Raw genomic sequence first — 13,733 nt, forward strand, 5'->3', positions numbered from 1 at the left:
TTAGCAGCACAGGCACAAGAGTTCAGCGGGTAAGTTTCGTGCAGCCCCAGCTTTCTATCCTTTAGATTCTCTTACCTCTCTTATAAGAAAGGTTTCTTGGAGGCAGACAAGGTAACATTCCAGAGGGGTTTTTTTACCCTTTGGGCAGCATCAGGTAACCAGCCAGTCTCCTAAAGGGAAGAGCTGTAAACAAGAGATTGAGCTGCAGGTGTCATCTTTAAGGAAGTTGTAAGCCACAGGCTTGAATGGATCCAGATGACCTGCAAGGATTGGAAATGTCTCATATTTTTAGATAATCTTGAAAAGGGACTTTTGGTTTAATTCTTGATTTGTAATGGGTTTTTCTTTTTGCCCTTGGCCTGAAAATCGTGGTATCTTATCAACATTCACATAATTACCTATTTGATTTATTTTAATCATACTTTTAGTTTTGAAATAACAATATGATATAAATAACAATGAATGCAGTTAAGATGCCTTTGTAATTCTTTTTTTGTCCTTAGCATATATTTCACAAGCATAAACAATAAAAACACCACTGGTTTTAGAGTCAAATAAAGTAAAATTTTTATTTTGTTAAAGCATAATTGCTTTAGGTTTACTGTACACTTAGGTTATATGGATTAATGTTTTCATTTCTAGGGATATGTTTTTAATTTTATTTTTAAGTGATATAAAATATTTCCTGACTGCAAATTTGAAACTCTATGAGAAGATGGATTCACAAAAGATTTGTCTGCATTTCCATCTCTTCCACTCTGTTCACTTTCATTCCCCTCTAAGTAATCGTATTTATTAGATATTGGTGCCATTGTTTCATTTTGAAAATATAAGAACACCACCTTCCCCATTACCTTACAAAACAGCATACTGTAAAAACAGTTTTAAGCTTTTTTTCTATTTAATATATTCAGAGGATTATTCCATATTGATATATTGAGTTAAATTCTTATTTTCTGCAGTTACATAGTACCTTACTGTGTGGATACACCATAAGACTGTTAAGTAGTCTGTTGATGGATATGTGGGTAGTTTTCAGACTTTTTATTTATAAATAATGCTATAATGAGTAGCCTTGTACATGTGTCATTTTGTTTTGGGTATAGATTTTAAGAACTGGAATTGTTAGGTGGAATGGTAGATACAAAACTTGCTAATCTTGCCTGGTTTAGTCCAGGCTGCTATAGCAAAATACCGTAGACTGGATAGCTTATAAACAAGTTTATTTCTCACTGGAACTTGGAAGCCCAAGACCAGAATGTCAGCATGGCTGGGTTTTGGTGAGACCCTGCTTAGACCACCTACTTCTCACTGTACCCTCAAATGGCGGAGAGTACAAAGGGGAAGAAAGCTCTCATGATTCTTTTTATAAGGACCCTGGTCTCATTCATGAGGTCTCCATCTGCATGGCCTCATCTAATCTTAATTGCCTCCAAAAGTTCCCACCTAATACCATCACAAGGAGGTGGTTAGGTTTCAACATATGCATGCTGGGGAAACGTGCAGTCTGCAACACTGTCCAATGCTCCCAAGTGGTTATACCATTTTCCATTCCCATCAGCAGTAGACAAGAGTACCTTATAGGCTATTTTCATTTGTCTAGCCACTTGAGGCATGTTAAAAGATAATATGTGGCCTCAGGATCTTTTTGGCTCAAATTATGTCTAATATTAAAATACAAAGAAAAGTTTCAGATCCAAAATGGTGGGGAGTAGGTGGATGTTATACTCACCTCCTTCTAAGACCAAACTGGAATTCCAATGGAAATACAGAGCGAGCAACATGAATGACCAACTGAAGACTAGCTGAAGGGAAGTCTTACAAATAAGGATTTACAGAATAAGCTACATCGAGACTGGTAGGAAGGGCAGAGATGTGAAAAGGGCTGGCCTGCTCCCATGGGCACCTGCTGAGATGCTGAAGGGATATAGCTGCAAAGATTCCTCCTGAGGAGCATGGAGTCTCGATCCCATGCCAGGCTCCCCAGCCCAGAGCACCAGAGCTGGAAAGAGGCAACCACATAACACCAGGTTGTGAAAAGCAGTGTGGGTTCTATCTGCCATGGAGAGATGGGAGTCTGCTAGATACACATGCCCTGTTAAAGGGCCAGTGCACAATATCTCATTCTCAGTCGCTCACCCTGGGCTCCAGCAGAGGGAGGGCAGTGTGAACTAGAGTCATGTGAAGAAGGATGGGTTTATGGCTCTTGGTAGAGAGCTAAGTGGACAGATACCGGGATCCCTGTGCTGAGTCATTCTGCACCATTTTTCTTGGGTGGAGCACTCCCCTCCATACAGCATCAGCCTGGGGGAAAGCAATGGCCCCACCATCAAGAGTTCCTCACTCCACCCTGTGGAGCTTATGACCTGCTAAGGAGTCAACTGCCTGGACTGAAGCATAGAGGTACAGGCAGGCAGACTGGGGGCATCAGTGACTGAGTTACATGGATTTGGGGTGGAGCCCATCCCCCAACTTCCTCATGAACTTGATTGGTACCTCCCCCCAACAGGGTATCTGCTAGCTCCACTCTCCAGGCTCCTAGTGGCCCCACCCTCCTGACTTCTGGGGGCTCTGCCCTGCCGAGGTCAGGACACAATCCTGGACTGACTGAGTCATATGGCTATGGGGTAGGAGGCCACTGCCCCCACATTCCCCCAAGTATCACCAGCACCTCCCTCTCACAGGAGATCCTGGAAGCCCTGTCCTGCTGAGATCAGGCTCCTGGCAGAATCTGGGACCGACTGAGTTATGTGGCCCTAGGACAGGGGCCATGTTTCCCTTGCATGCCTGACCAGTGCAGAGCCCTCCCTTCACATGGCCAAATCTTAGGCTGTTTGGACCTGGTAAACTCTGCTGTTCGCACCCTGTCAGCTCCCTGAAACCCCACCCCACCACACATGTGTGCAAGCACCCGTCAAGTGGCAGCTAGACTTGAGATACTGTGGGACGTTTGCCAAGTGGCCTCTGACCCTGGAGCACCATGTTCATGTGATCAAGGAGACTGCACCACGGGGTCCCACAGAACACCTGCTACATAAGGCCACCCTACCAAGACTGTGAGATCTACCTAATACATAGAAACAAACACAAAGAGGCAGTCAAAATGAGGAAGCAAAGAAACATGTCCCAAATGAAAGAACAGGAGAAATCTCCATAAAAAGAGCTAAATGAAATGGAAGCAAGTAAATGATCAGATATAGAGTTAAAAAAGTGGTTATAAGGATACTCAAGGAACTTAGAACTTCAACAACAAAAAAAGCAAACATAAGAAAGGACATAGAAATCATAAAAAAGAACAAGTCATACAATAAAGATTAAATAAAAGAAAAAATAATTCTTCACCAAAAAAAATCAAAAATGAAGAATACAACATCTGAAATGAAGAATACTCTAGAAGGAATCAACTGTAGGTTGGATGAAGCAGAGGATTGAATCAATGACTTGGAATGAAAGCAGAAAACAATGATTGGAAGCAGCAAAAAGAAAAAAGAATTTTTAAGAATGAGGGTAGTTTAAGGAATGTTTGGGACAACATGAATTCTAACTATCTGCATCATAGGGGTACCAGAAAAAGAAGGAGAGCAAGGATTGAGAACCTATCTGAAGAAACAATGACCAAAAACTTCCCTAACCCAGTAAAGGAAAAGAACACACAAGTCCAGGAAGTGCAGAAAGTCCTAAACAAGATAAACCCAAAGAAGCCCACACTAAAACACATCATAGTTAAAATGGCAAGGGTTAAAGACAAAGAGAGAATCTTAAAAACAGCAAGAGAAACCCAGTTATCTACAAGGGAAATCCCATAAGACTGTCATCTGGTTTCTCAACAGAAACATTTCAGGCCAGAAGAGATTCTCATTAAATATTCAAAGTGATAAAATCAAGGACCTACCACACAAGGCTATCATTTAAAAGTAAAAGAGAAATAAAGAGGTTACCAGACAAGAAAAACATAAGGAAGTTCATTACCACCAAACCAGTATTACAGGAAATGTGAAAGGGTCAAAGAAGAATAAGAATACAGAGAAACACAGCAATAAGGAATAAAATGAAAGTGAATACATACCTATCAATAATCACTTTAAATGTAAATGGCTTAAATTTCTATGTCCTTTTTCATGCTGATATAGTTCTCATTAAATTCCTTGAGCATCCTTATAACCATTACTTTGAACTCTGATAATTTGTTTTCCTCAATTTCATTTATCTCTTTTTTCTGGGGATTTCTCCTTTTTTTTCACTTGGAGGGTGTTTCTTTGTCTCCCCATTTTAGCTGCCTCTTGGTGTTTGTTTCTATGATTTAGATCTGCTTTTACTCCCTGTCTTCATAGGGTGGCCTTATGTGGTAGGAGTCCTGTGGGATACAGTGGTGCAGTCTCCTTGATCTCCTGAGCTGGATGTTCTAGGAATGTCCTTTGTGTGGGTTATGTAGATTCTCCTATTGCATTTGGGTCCCGATTTTTATGGCCCATTCATTGTGGTATCTTCCCACTGGCTGGCTGAGAAGCTCAAACCCCACCACATTTTGTATCCCATTGTACAGGTGCTGACAAAGCAAAACCAAACAATACGGAAACCAAAAACAAAGCAAGCAATTCCCCCAACAATAGCAGCAAAAACAGTGACAAAAGAGCAAAGAATAATAAAAGTGGAAAGAGAAATGAAATAGTAGAGAAGGGGGAGGAAAAAGAATAAGAGAAGAACAAAGGAAAGAAAACCTATTATAAGAGGAGAAAAGGAAGATAACTAACATGGGTAATGCACAGAAAGAGGAAATAGGATAAAGGGACAAAGAAAGAGAAAGATTTGGGGGGGGGGTGCTCCGCCCACAGGGCTCCTCAGCTCCCCCCATCCACCACGGATGAGAATAAGCCTACCAAGACAGGATCTGCTTGAGGAGGAAAGGTGGCCAGTCTCTCAAAGGAGAAGGGCCAAGAGCCTTTTCCTCCATGGGCTTTTATTGGGTTCAGTTTGCACAGGAATACAGGTAAAGCTCATCAATCATTGTCAGGCAGTAAGGATCAAACAACAGATAACATACAAAGAACTCTGAGGGCTTATTCTCAGTCAGTGTCGGTTAGCTAAAGGGCTATAAAACTTTGGAAAACAAACTCATTTCATGCTTGGACACTTATCAGAAAACTGAGGGCATTCTTAGCAAAGCAGGTTTCACAAGATTTTATGCATTCTTTCTTAGGCCTGATCGCCCCAGGGAACCCACCCTTTCCAGCACAGAGCTGCACCACCCTTTGCCATTGTTTCAGGCTTAAGTCAGGCATGAGAATTAAGGCAGCCAAGAGATTAGGAAACTTCTTGCAGACAGAATGAGGACTCAGGCTATGTCAAAGCCGAGGGGTGAGGGTCCATCACCCCCTTTTTCTATAGCTCCCCAAGTCCTTCCCTGAGGGCCCTTTCGTGACCGTGCCTGTCTTAGGCCATCCCTCCTTTGAGGAATCTTACCTGTTATTGGCTAACTGGTCATGCACTGGGGGCCAAGCAGGATGAAGTAAAGGGGGCAGAGGCAGCTCCCCTGCCAGGGAGATAAGCTTTGTCTCCTTACTGGCTTATGGTCCCAAGGTCTGTCACTCAGCCTTAGCCATGGGGGTTTACAGCTTCTGAAACCAGGCAGGGAAGTTCCCAACAAAGATTAACAAAAATAAGAAAAGGGAAGAAGAAGGAAACAATGGAGTCATCGAAAGTAAGAGTAAAATAAGAAATATGAAAGAAAAAAAAGAACAAAAGTAGAAGAGAAAGACAAAAATAGAAAAATAATAAAAAGTCTATGAAAAATAATAATGAAAAAAAACAAAGTGAGAAAGTGGAATTTGTCTTATCAGAGTTTAGTGCTTGCCTGCTGGGTTTTCCCTTCGAGTGGTTCTTATGTTGTCTGAGGCTGGTGTAAGCCAATGTCAGGTACTGTAGATGTTGAGCCTCGGCAGCCTGTTCAAAGTGATCCAAAGTTTATGGCCAGTTCCTCTAGGCTTGGTTGCACCTAGGACAGGCCAAGCTGCTCTGCAAAACTGTCTTTTATCAGCAGTGGGTTCAGGGGTGGGTCAGCAAATATTCCAAGGCACCACAGGTGCCTCTGTCTTTCTCTGCCTGCTGGCCTGCTGTCAATCTTAGACTGGCCAGAGACCCAACTGTTTCTGAGAGGCCTTCTGGTGGAATTGGGGGGATAGAACTCCTGGATCTCCTGTGGGTGGTGCCTTTCAGACTTCAGAGAAGATGGTGGGTGTATTCCCTTAATAAAGGTCAAATTTTTATGTAATTTAAATAAGTTAAAACTCAAAAGTCCCAAGCTACCAGTCTGAGTCTCTCCAGGATTATTTTCCTGAACCCAGCAGTTTGAGGCCTCCAGAGCCCAGATATTGGGTCTGCTGAAACCCAGGAGGGTGTTTCTATGGTTTTCCTTTGAGGAGGAAGTGCCACACAGGAGAGCCATGGTTCTTGGGAAAGTGTATGGAATGGCTGTGCCCTAAAAGCCGTCTCTGAAGCCCCCTGAGTCTGTGTATATTGCTGTCTCCTCAGCAGTGGTTAAGATGCAGGGTGGGAGAAAAGAAAGAAGAAAAAACAAAACAAAACAAAAACATGAAACAAACAAAAAAAGAAAAAAAAGATGTAAGGTGGAGTGAGCAGGATTCCAGATGGTGGGGGTGAGTGGTATCCCACAGTGTGGGGTAATTGCTTTTCCCCTAGAGGGATTTGATCTTCTCAAGATAAATGGTTAGTGCAGAATCCAGATCTATCCTGGCACAGAAAACCCACATCTCTCCCCAGTGCCTCCCACTCCAGACTCTCCTCAGACAACTCCAGTCTGTGCCACCCTCCCTTTGCTGGGGCCCAAGATTAGTGGCTGGAAACAGAAACCTGTGCTTCAGCCCATTTAAGAAAAAAAAAAAATAGTGTCTTTGTTTCTAGCAGGTTCCATCTCTCCCCACCAGACAAAAACCCCACAGTCTTTCACTGCTGGGTGCTACGTGGTTGGCTGCTCCTGGCATTGGTGCTCTGTGCTTGGGAGCCCAGCCTGTGGTCCCAGCTCTCGCCTCTCAAGGGGGAAACTCTCACACCCATACTGCACCCTCAGCCTGCAGCCCATGTGAATGGGGCCAACCTCTTTCACATCCCCACCCTTCCTACCAGTCTCAAGGTGGTTTTTGCCCCTCCTGTTAAAAGTTTCTTTTCCAGGTAGCCTTCAGATTATTTCAGGTGACTGTTCCCTTCTTTAGTTTTATTTCCATTATGGTTCTTGGAGAAGGTGTGAGATATATATTCTCCTATTCTGCAGCCATCATGCAACCTCTAGATCAGAAGGATTTAACTGATATCTTCAGAGCATTTCATCCCAAAGCAGCAGAATATGCATTTTTTAAAAGTGCACATGGAACATTTTCTAGTATAGACCACATGTTAGGACACAAAACAAGTCTCAGTGAATTTAAGAAGATTAAAATCATATCAAGCATCCTCTCTGACCATAATGGTATGAAACTAGAAATCAATCACAAGAAAAAAACACTGAAAAACACACAAAGACATGGAGGATAATCTGCTCATCACTAAACAATGAATGGGCTAATAATGAGATCAAGAAATAAATAAAAACATACCTTGAAACATATGAAAATAAATACAACCACCAACATTTTCTGGACACAGTGTAACCAGTCCTAAAAGGGATATTCATAGTATTACAGGCCTAACTCAAGGAAAAAGAAAAATCTTAAATAAACAATCTAACTTTACACTTAAAGTAACTGGAAAAAGAACAACTCAGCCAAAAATGAGTAGAAGAAAGGAAATAATGAAGAACAAAACAGAAATAAATAAAACAGAGTCTAAGATTGTCTGGGGGGGTGTTGGGTGGAGAGGAGGCAAAGGGGAAATATTGGGCCACCTGTAATAGCGTAAACAATAAAATATAATTAGAAAAACAATGCTAAAGATCAATGAAACCAAGAGCTGGTTCTTTGAAAAGGGAAAGGGAAAGGGTTGTCAAAGAACATGTATATAGGACCCAGGGACAAAGCCAAAGGGGGATAGGATTGAAGGTGGGAGGTGGGGGTGCGTGGGGAAGAGGAAAGTGGTGGTGGGAAAATGGAGACAACCGTATTTGAACATTAATTTAAAAATGATAAAAAAAGGTATACAAAATTGACAGACAGTTATCCACTCTCATCAAGAAAAAAAGAGAACCCAAATAAGTAAAATCATAAACAAAAGAGAAGTAACAAATTGCTCTACAGAAATACAAAGGATTGTAAGAAAACATTGTGAACAACTATATGCCAACAAATTGGACAATATGGATGAAATGGATACATTCCTGGAAACATACAATATCCCAAAACTGAATCAAGAAGGATCAGAGAATCAGAACAGATAAATTACAACTAGTGAAAATGAAGCAGTAGTCCTGGCTGGTGTGGCTCAGTGGACTGAGTGCTGGCCTGCATACCAAAGGGTTGCTGGCTCAATTCCCAGCCAGGGCACATACCTGGGTTGCAGCCAGATTCCTGGTTGTGGGCACACAAGAGGCAACTGATCGATGTATCTCTTGCACATTGATGTTTCTCTCCCTTTCTACCTCCCTCTCCCTCTCTCTAAAAATAAATAAGTAAAATCTTAAAAAAAAAAAAAGAAAGTGAAGCAGTAATTAAAAAACTTCCAACAAATAAAAGTCCTGACCAGATGGCTTCACAGGTTAATTTTACCAAACATTCAAAGAAGAACTAGTATCTATTCTCTCAAATGATTCCAAAAAATTCAAGAGCAGAGCAGACACCCCAGCTCATTTTAGTAGGTCAGCATTATTCTAATTCGAAAACCTGATAAAGCCACTACAAAGAAACAAAATTATAGGCCAATATCCCTGGTGAACATAGATGATAAAATCCTCAACAGAATATTAGCATATTGGATCCAGCAATACATTAAAAAGATCATACACCATGATCAACTGGGATTTAATCCAGAGATGCAAAGTTGATGATACAATATCTGCAAATCAATAAATGTGATACACCACATAAAAAAAATGAGGGATAAAAAAATCAAATGATTACATTGATAGATGCAGAAAAAGCATTTGATAAAATCCAGTACCCATTTATGATAAGAATTCTTTGCAAAGTGGACATAGAGGGAACATACCTCAACATAATAAAGGCCGCATATGACAAACTCACAGCAAATGTCATACTCAGCGGGCAAAAACTAAAAGCATTTCACTTAAGATCAGGACAAGAAAGGGAAAGTCTCCTTTCACCTCTCTTATTCAACATAGTACTGGAAATCCTAGCCAGAGCAATCAGACAAGAAGAAATAAAAGGATTCCAAATTGAAAAGGAGGAAGTAAAATTGTCATTATTCACAAATGACATGATACTCTACACAGAGAACCCTAATAATTCCATCAAGAAACTACTAGAAATGATAAATGAGTTCAGTAAAGTTGCAAGACATAAAATAAATATCCAAAAATCAGTTTCATTTATATAAACCAATAATGAACTATGAGAGAGGGAAATTAAGAAAATATCCTATTTACAATTGTATCAAAAATACAATATCGGAGATCGGAACCAAGATGGCGGCGTAGGTAGACACACTGCGCCTCCTTGCACAACCAGAACTGACAGAGAATCGAAAAGCAAGGGGGACCAACACCAAGAAAATAGAAAATAACCATTCATCCAGACTGGTAGGAGGGGCGGAGACGGGCACCGGGGTGGAGAGGACTCGCGTGGCTGTGGCGGGACTGAGACTGGCGGAGTGTGGGACAAATGGCGCAGGCAGTCTGAGCATTAGCAGACCCTGTGGCCCCACATTTGCACAGATAAACCCAGAGGGCCGGACTCAGAGTGGCGGAGAGTGGGGCAGGCAGAGCAGCGGGTAGCACCCCGAGGCACCACATTCGCCCACAGATAAACCGGACAAACGACAGGGAGCGAAGCAGACTGCATAACCCAGGGCTCCAGCTCAGGGAAATAAAGCCTCAAACCTCTGATTGAAAACGCCTGTGGGGGTTGGGGCGGCAGCAGGAGAGACTCCCAGCCTCACAGGAGAGGTCGTTGGAGAGACCCACAGGGGCCTAGAGTGTGCACAGGCCCACTTACTCGGGAACCAGCACCAGAGTGGCCCAGTTTGATTGTGGGTAGCAGAGTGAAAGATTGAAAGCCGGAGGAGAGTGAGGCAGGCGCCATTGCTCCCACTCAGCCCCTCCCCCATGTACAGCGTCACAGCGCTGCGACCAGCATTACCCCGCCCTGGTGAACACCTAAGGCTCCGCCCCTTAAAGTAACAGACGCTCCAAGACAAAAAAAAAAAAAAAAAAGGCCCAAATGACAGAACACTTCAAAGCTCCAGAAAAAATACAACTAAGTGAGGAAGAGATAGCCAACCTATTGGATGCACAGTTCAAAGCACTGGTTATCAATATGCTCACAGACTTGGTTGAATCTATTCGAAAAACAGATGAAAAAATGAAGCCTATGCTAAGAGAAACAAAGGAAAATGTACAGGGAACCAATAGTGATGAGAAGGGAACTGGGACTCAAATCAATGGTGTGGACCAGAAGGAAGAAACAAACATCCAACCAGAAAAGAATGAAGAAACAAGAACTTGGGAAAATGAGGAGAGGCGTAGGAACCTCCCAGATGCCTTGAAACGTTCCAACATCCGAATTATAGGGGTGCCAGAAGGAGAAGAGGAAGAAGAAAAAATTGAAAACTTATTTGAACAAATAATGAAGGAGAACTTCCCTAATCTGGCAAAGGAAATAGGCTTCCGGGAAGTCCAGGAAGCTCAGAGAGTCCCAAAGAAGCTGGACCCAAGGAGGAACACGCCAAGGCACATCATAATTACATTACCCAAGATTAAATGCAAGGACCTACATCCAAGATTACTGTATCCAGCAAAGCTATCACTTAGAATGGAAGGGAAGATAAAGTGCTTCTCAGATAAGGTCAAGTTAAAGAAGTTCATCATCACCAAGCCCTTATTATATGAAATGTTAAAGGGAGTTACCTAAGAAAAAGAAGATCAAAAATAGGAACAGTAAAAATGACAGCAAACTCACAGTTATTAACGGCCACACATAAAACAAAAATGAGAGCAAACTAGGCAAACAGCTAGAACATGAGGGTTGTCATTAAGGGAGTGGGAGGGGGAGAGGGGGGGAAAGGTACAGAGAATAAGTAGCATAGATGATAGGTGGAAAATAGACAGGGGGAGGGTAAAAATAGTGTAGGAAATGTAGAAGCCAAAGAACTTATAAGTATGACCTATGGACATGAACTATGGGGGGGGAATGTGGGAGGGAGGGGGGTGGGCAGGATGGAGTGGAGTGGGGGGGGAATGGTACAACTGTAATAGCATAATCAATAAATATATTAAAAAAAATACAATATCAAGGAACAAATTTAACCAAGGATGTAAAAGACCTGTACTCACAAAATTATAAGACACTATGAAGAAAGAAATTGAAGACACAATTATTGGAAGCATATGTCGTGTTCATGAATAGAAATAATTAGCAACATCAAAATGTCCATACTAGCTAAGGCAATCTATAGATTCAATGCAATTCTTATCAAGATACCAAAGGCATATTTCACAGAACTAGAACAAATATTCCAGAAATTTATATGGGAACACAAAAGATCCAGAATACCACTGCAATCTTGAGAAAGATCAAAGTTGGAGGTGTTATACCACCTGATATTGAACTATACTACAAGGCCGTAGTAATCAAAACAGCATGATACTGGCATAGAAACAGACATATAGGTCAATGGAGTGGAAAAGAAAGCCCAGAAATAAATCTACACATTTATGGTCCATTGATATTTGACAAATGAGGCAAAAACATACAATGGGGTAAAGATAATCTGTTCAATAAATGGTGTTGGGAAAGGTGGGCAGCTACATGGAAAGAAGAAGGAAGAAAGGAAGGAAGAAAGGAAGGAAGAAAGGAAGGAAGGAAGGAAGGAAGGAAGGAACTAGACCACCTTCTTACACCATACATGAGAAACTCCAAATGAATGAAAGACTTCAATGTTAGACTTAAAACCATAAAAATCCAAGAGAAAAATAGGTGGTAAAATCTTAGACATTTCTTGTAGCAATATATTTTTTGATATATCTCCTTGTGCAAGGGAAACAAAAGAAAAGCTAAACTAATGGGACTACATCAAACTAAAAAGTTTTTGCACAGCAAAGGAAAACATCCACGAAATGAAAAAAATGACCCACTGAATGGGAAAACATGTTTGCTAATAATACATCTGCTAAGGGGCTGGTATTCAAAATTTACAAAGAACTTATACAACTCAACACCAAAAAAAAGCAAACAAACAACAACAAAAAAGATCCAGTTAAAAAATACACAAGGGACTTGAATGGACACTTCTTCAAAGAGGACACACAGATGATCAATAGGCATATGAAAAGTGTCAGCATCAATAATCATCAGAGAAAAGCAAATTGAAACCACAATGAGATATTACCTTACACCTGTCAGAATGGCTATTATCAATGAATCAACAAACAAGTGCTGGCGAGGATGTGGAGAAAGGGGAACCCTTGTGCACTGTTGGTGGGAACGCAGATCACTGCAGCCACTGTGGAAAGCAGTATGGTGACACCTCAAAAATTAAAACTGAAACTGCCTTATAACCCATTCATTCCACTTCTGGGAATATATCTGAAGAAATCCTAACCCTGTTTTGAAAGAATATATGCATTCATATGTTCATTGCAGCATTATTTATCATAGCAAGGATCTGGAAGCAGCCCAAGTGCCCATCAGTAGATGGGTGGATAAAAAATCAGTGGCACATTTACACAATGGAATACTGCTACTCAGCAGTGAAAAAGAAGAAAATCCTATCTTTTGCTACAGCATGGATGGACTCAGACAGTATTATGCTAAGTAAAGACAAGTACCATATGATTTCACTTATATGTGGAATCTAATAAACACAATAAACTAAGAAAATAGAAACAAACTCATTGAGACAGAGAACAGACACAGCTGTCACAGGGGAGGGGGATTGGGGGGTTGGGTGAAAATGGTGAAGGGATTTAGCAAAAAAACAAACCTCATAGACACAGAGCACAGTATGATGACTACCAGAGGGGAAAGTCAGTGGGAGGAGATGGAAGAGAGTAAAGGGGGTGATAAATGGTGATGGAAGACTTGACTTTGAGTGGCGAACACACAATACACTATACAGAGGACATATTATAAAATTGTACACCTGATATTTATATAATTTTATTAACCAATACCACCTCAGCTAATTCAATAAAAAAGAAATAAAAAGTTTCTAATTTTTATTGTACTTGAAAAACTTCTTTAAGTCATTTATTGAGTGAAGCAGGATCTGAATATGGAGGGACCAATCGCTTTTGTCACCATGATAAGAAAGAAAAGTCTTAGAAAGGACATCATTGTGTGTACCCTTAGGACAGTTAAGAGTTTAAATAGTAGTCATCCTAGATTCTATCTGAGTAGGTGGTTCCCACTGTTTAGACCAGGACCATGTATCAAAAAGTTTCAGAGGAAGATTTTAAAAGATTCTGAATAAATGTTTTTGGACAATATATGTTGCATAATCGATTTTAAGCATGAACAAGATGAGATATTTCATTATTATTTAGTACCTAGGGAAATTTAAGCCATTTACATTTCTCCAACATTTAACTTTTGCTCTATTTGTGCATTTCAAAG

This window comes from Desmodus rotundus, chromosome 7, assembly GCF_022682495.2.
Source record: "Desmodus rotundus isolate HL8 chromosome 7, HLdesRot8A.1, whole genome shotgun sequence".
Classification (NCBI taxonomy): domain Eukaryota; kingdom Metazoa; phylum Chordata; class Mammalia; order Chiroptera; family Phyllostomidae; genus Desmodus; species Desmodus rotundus.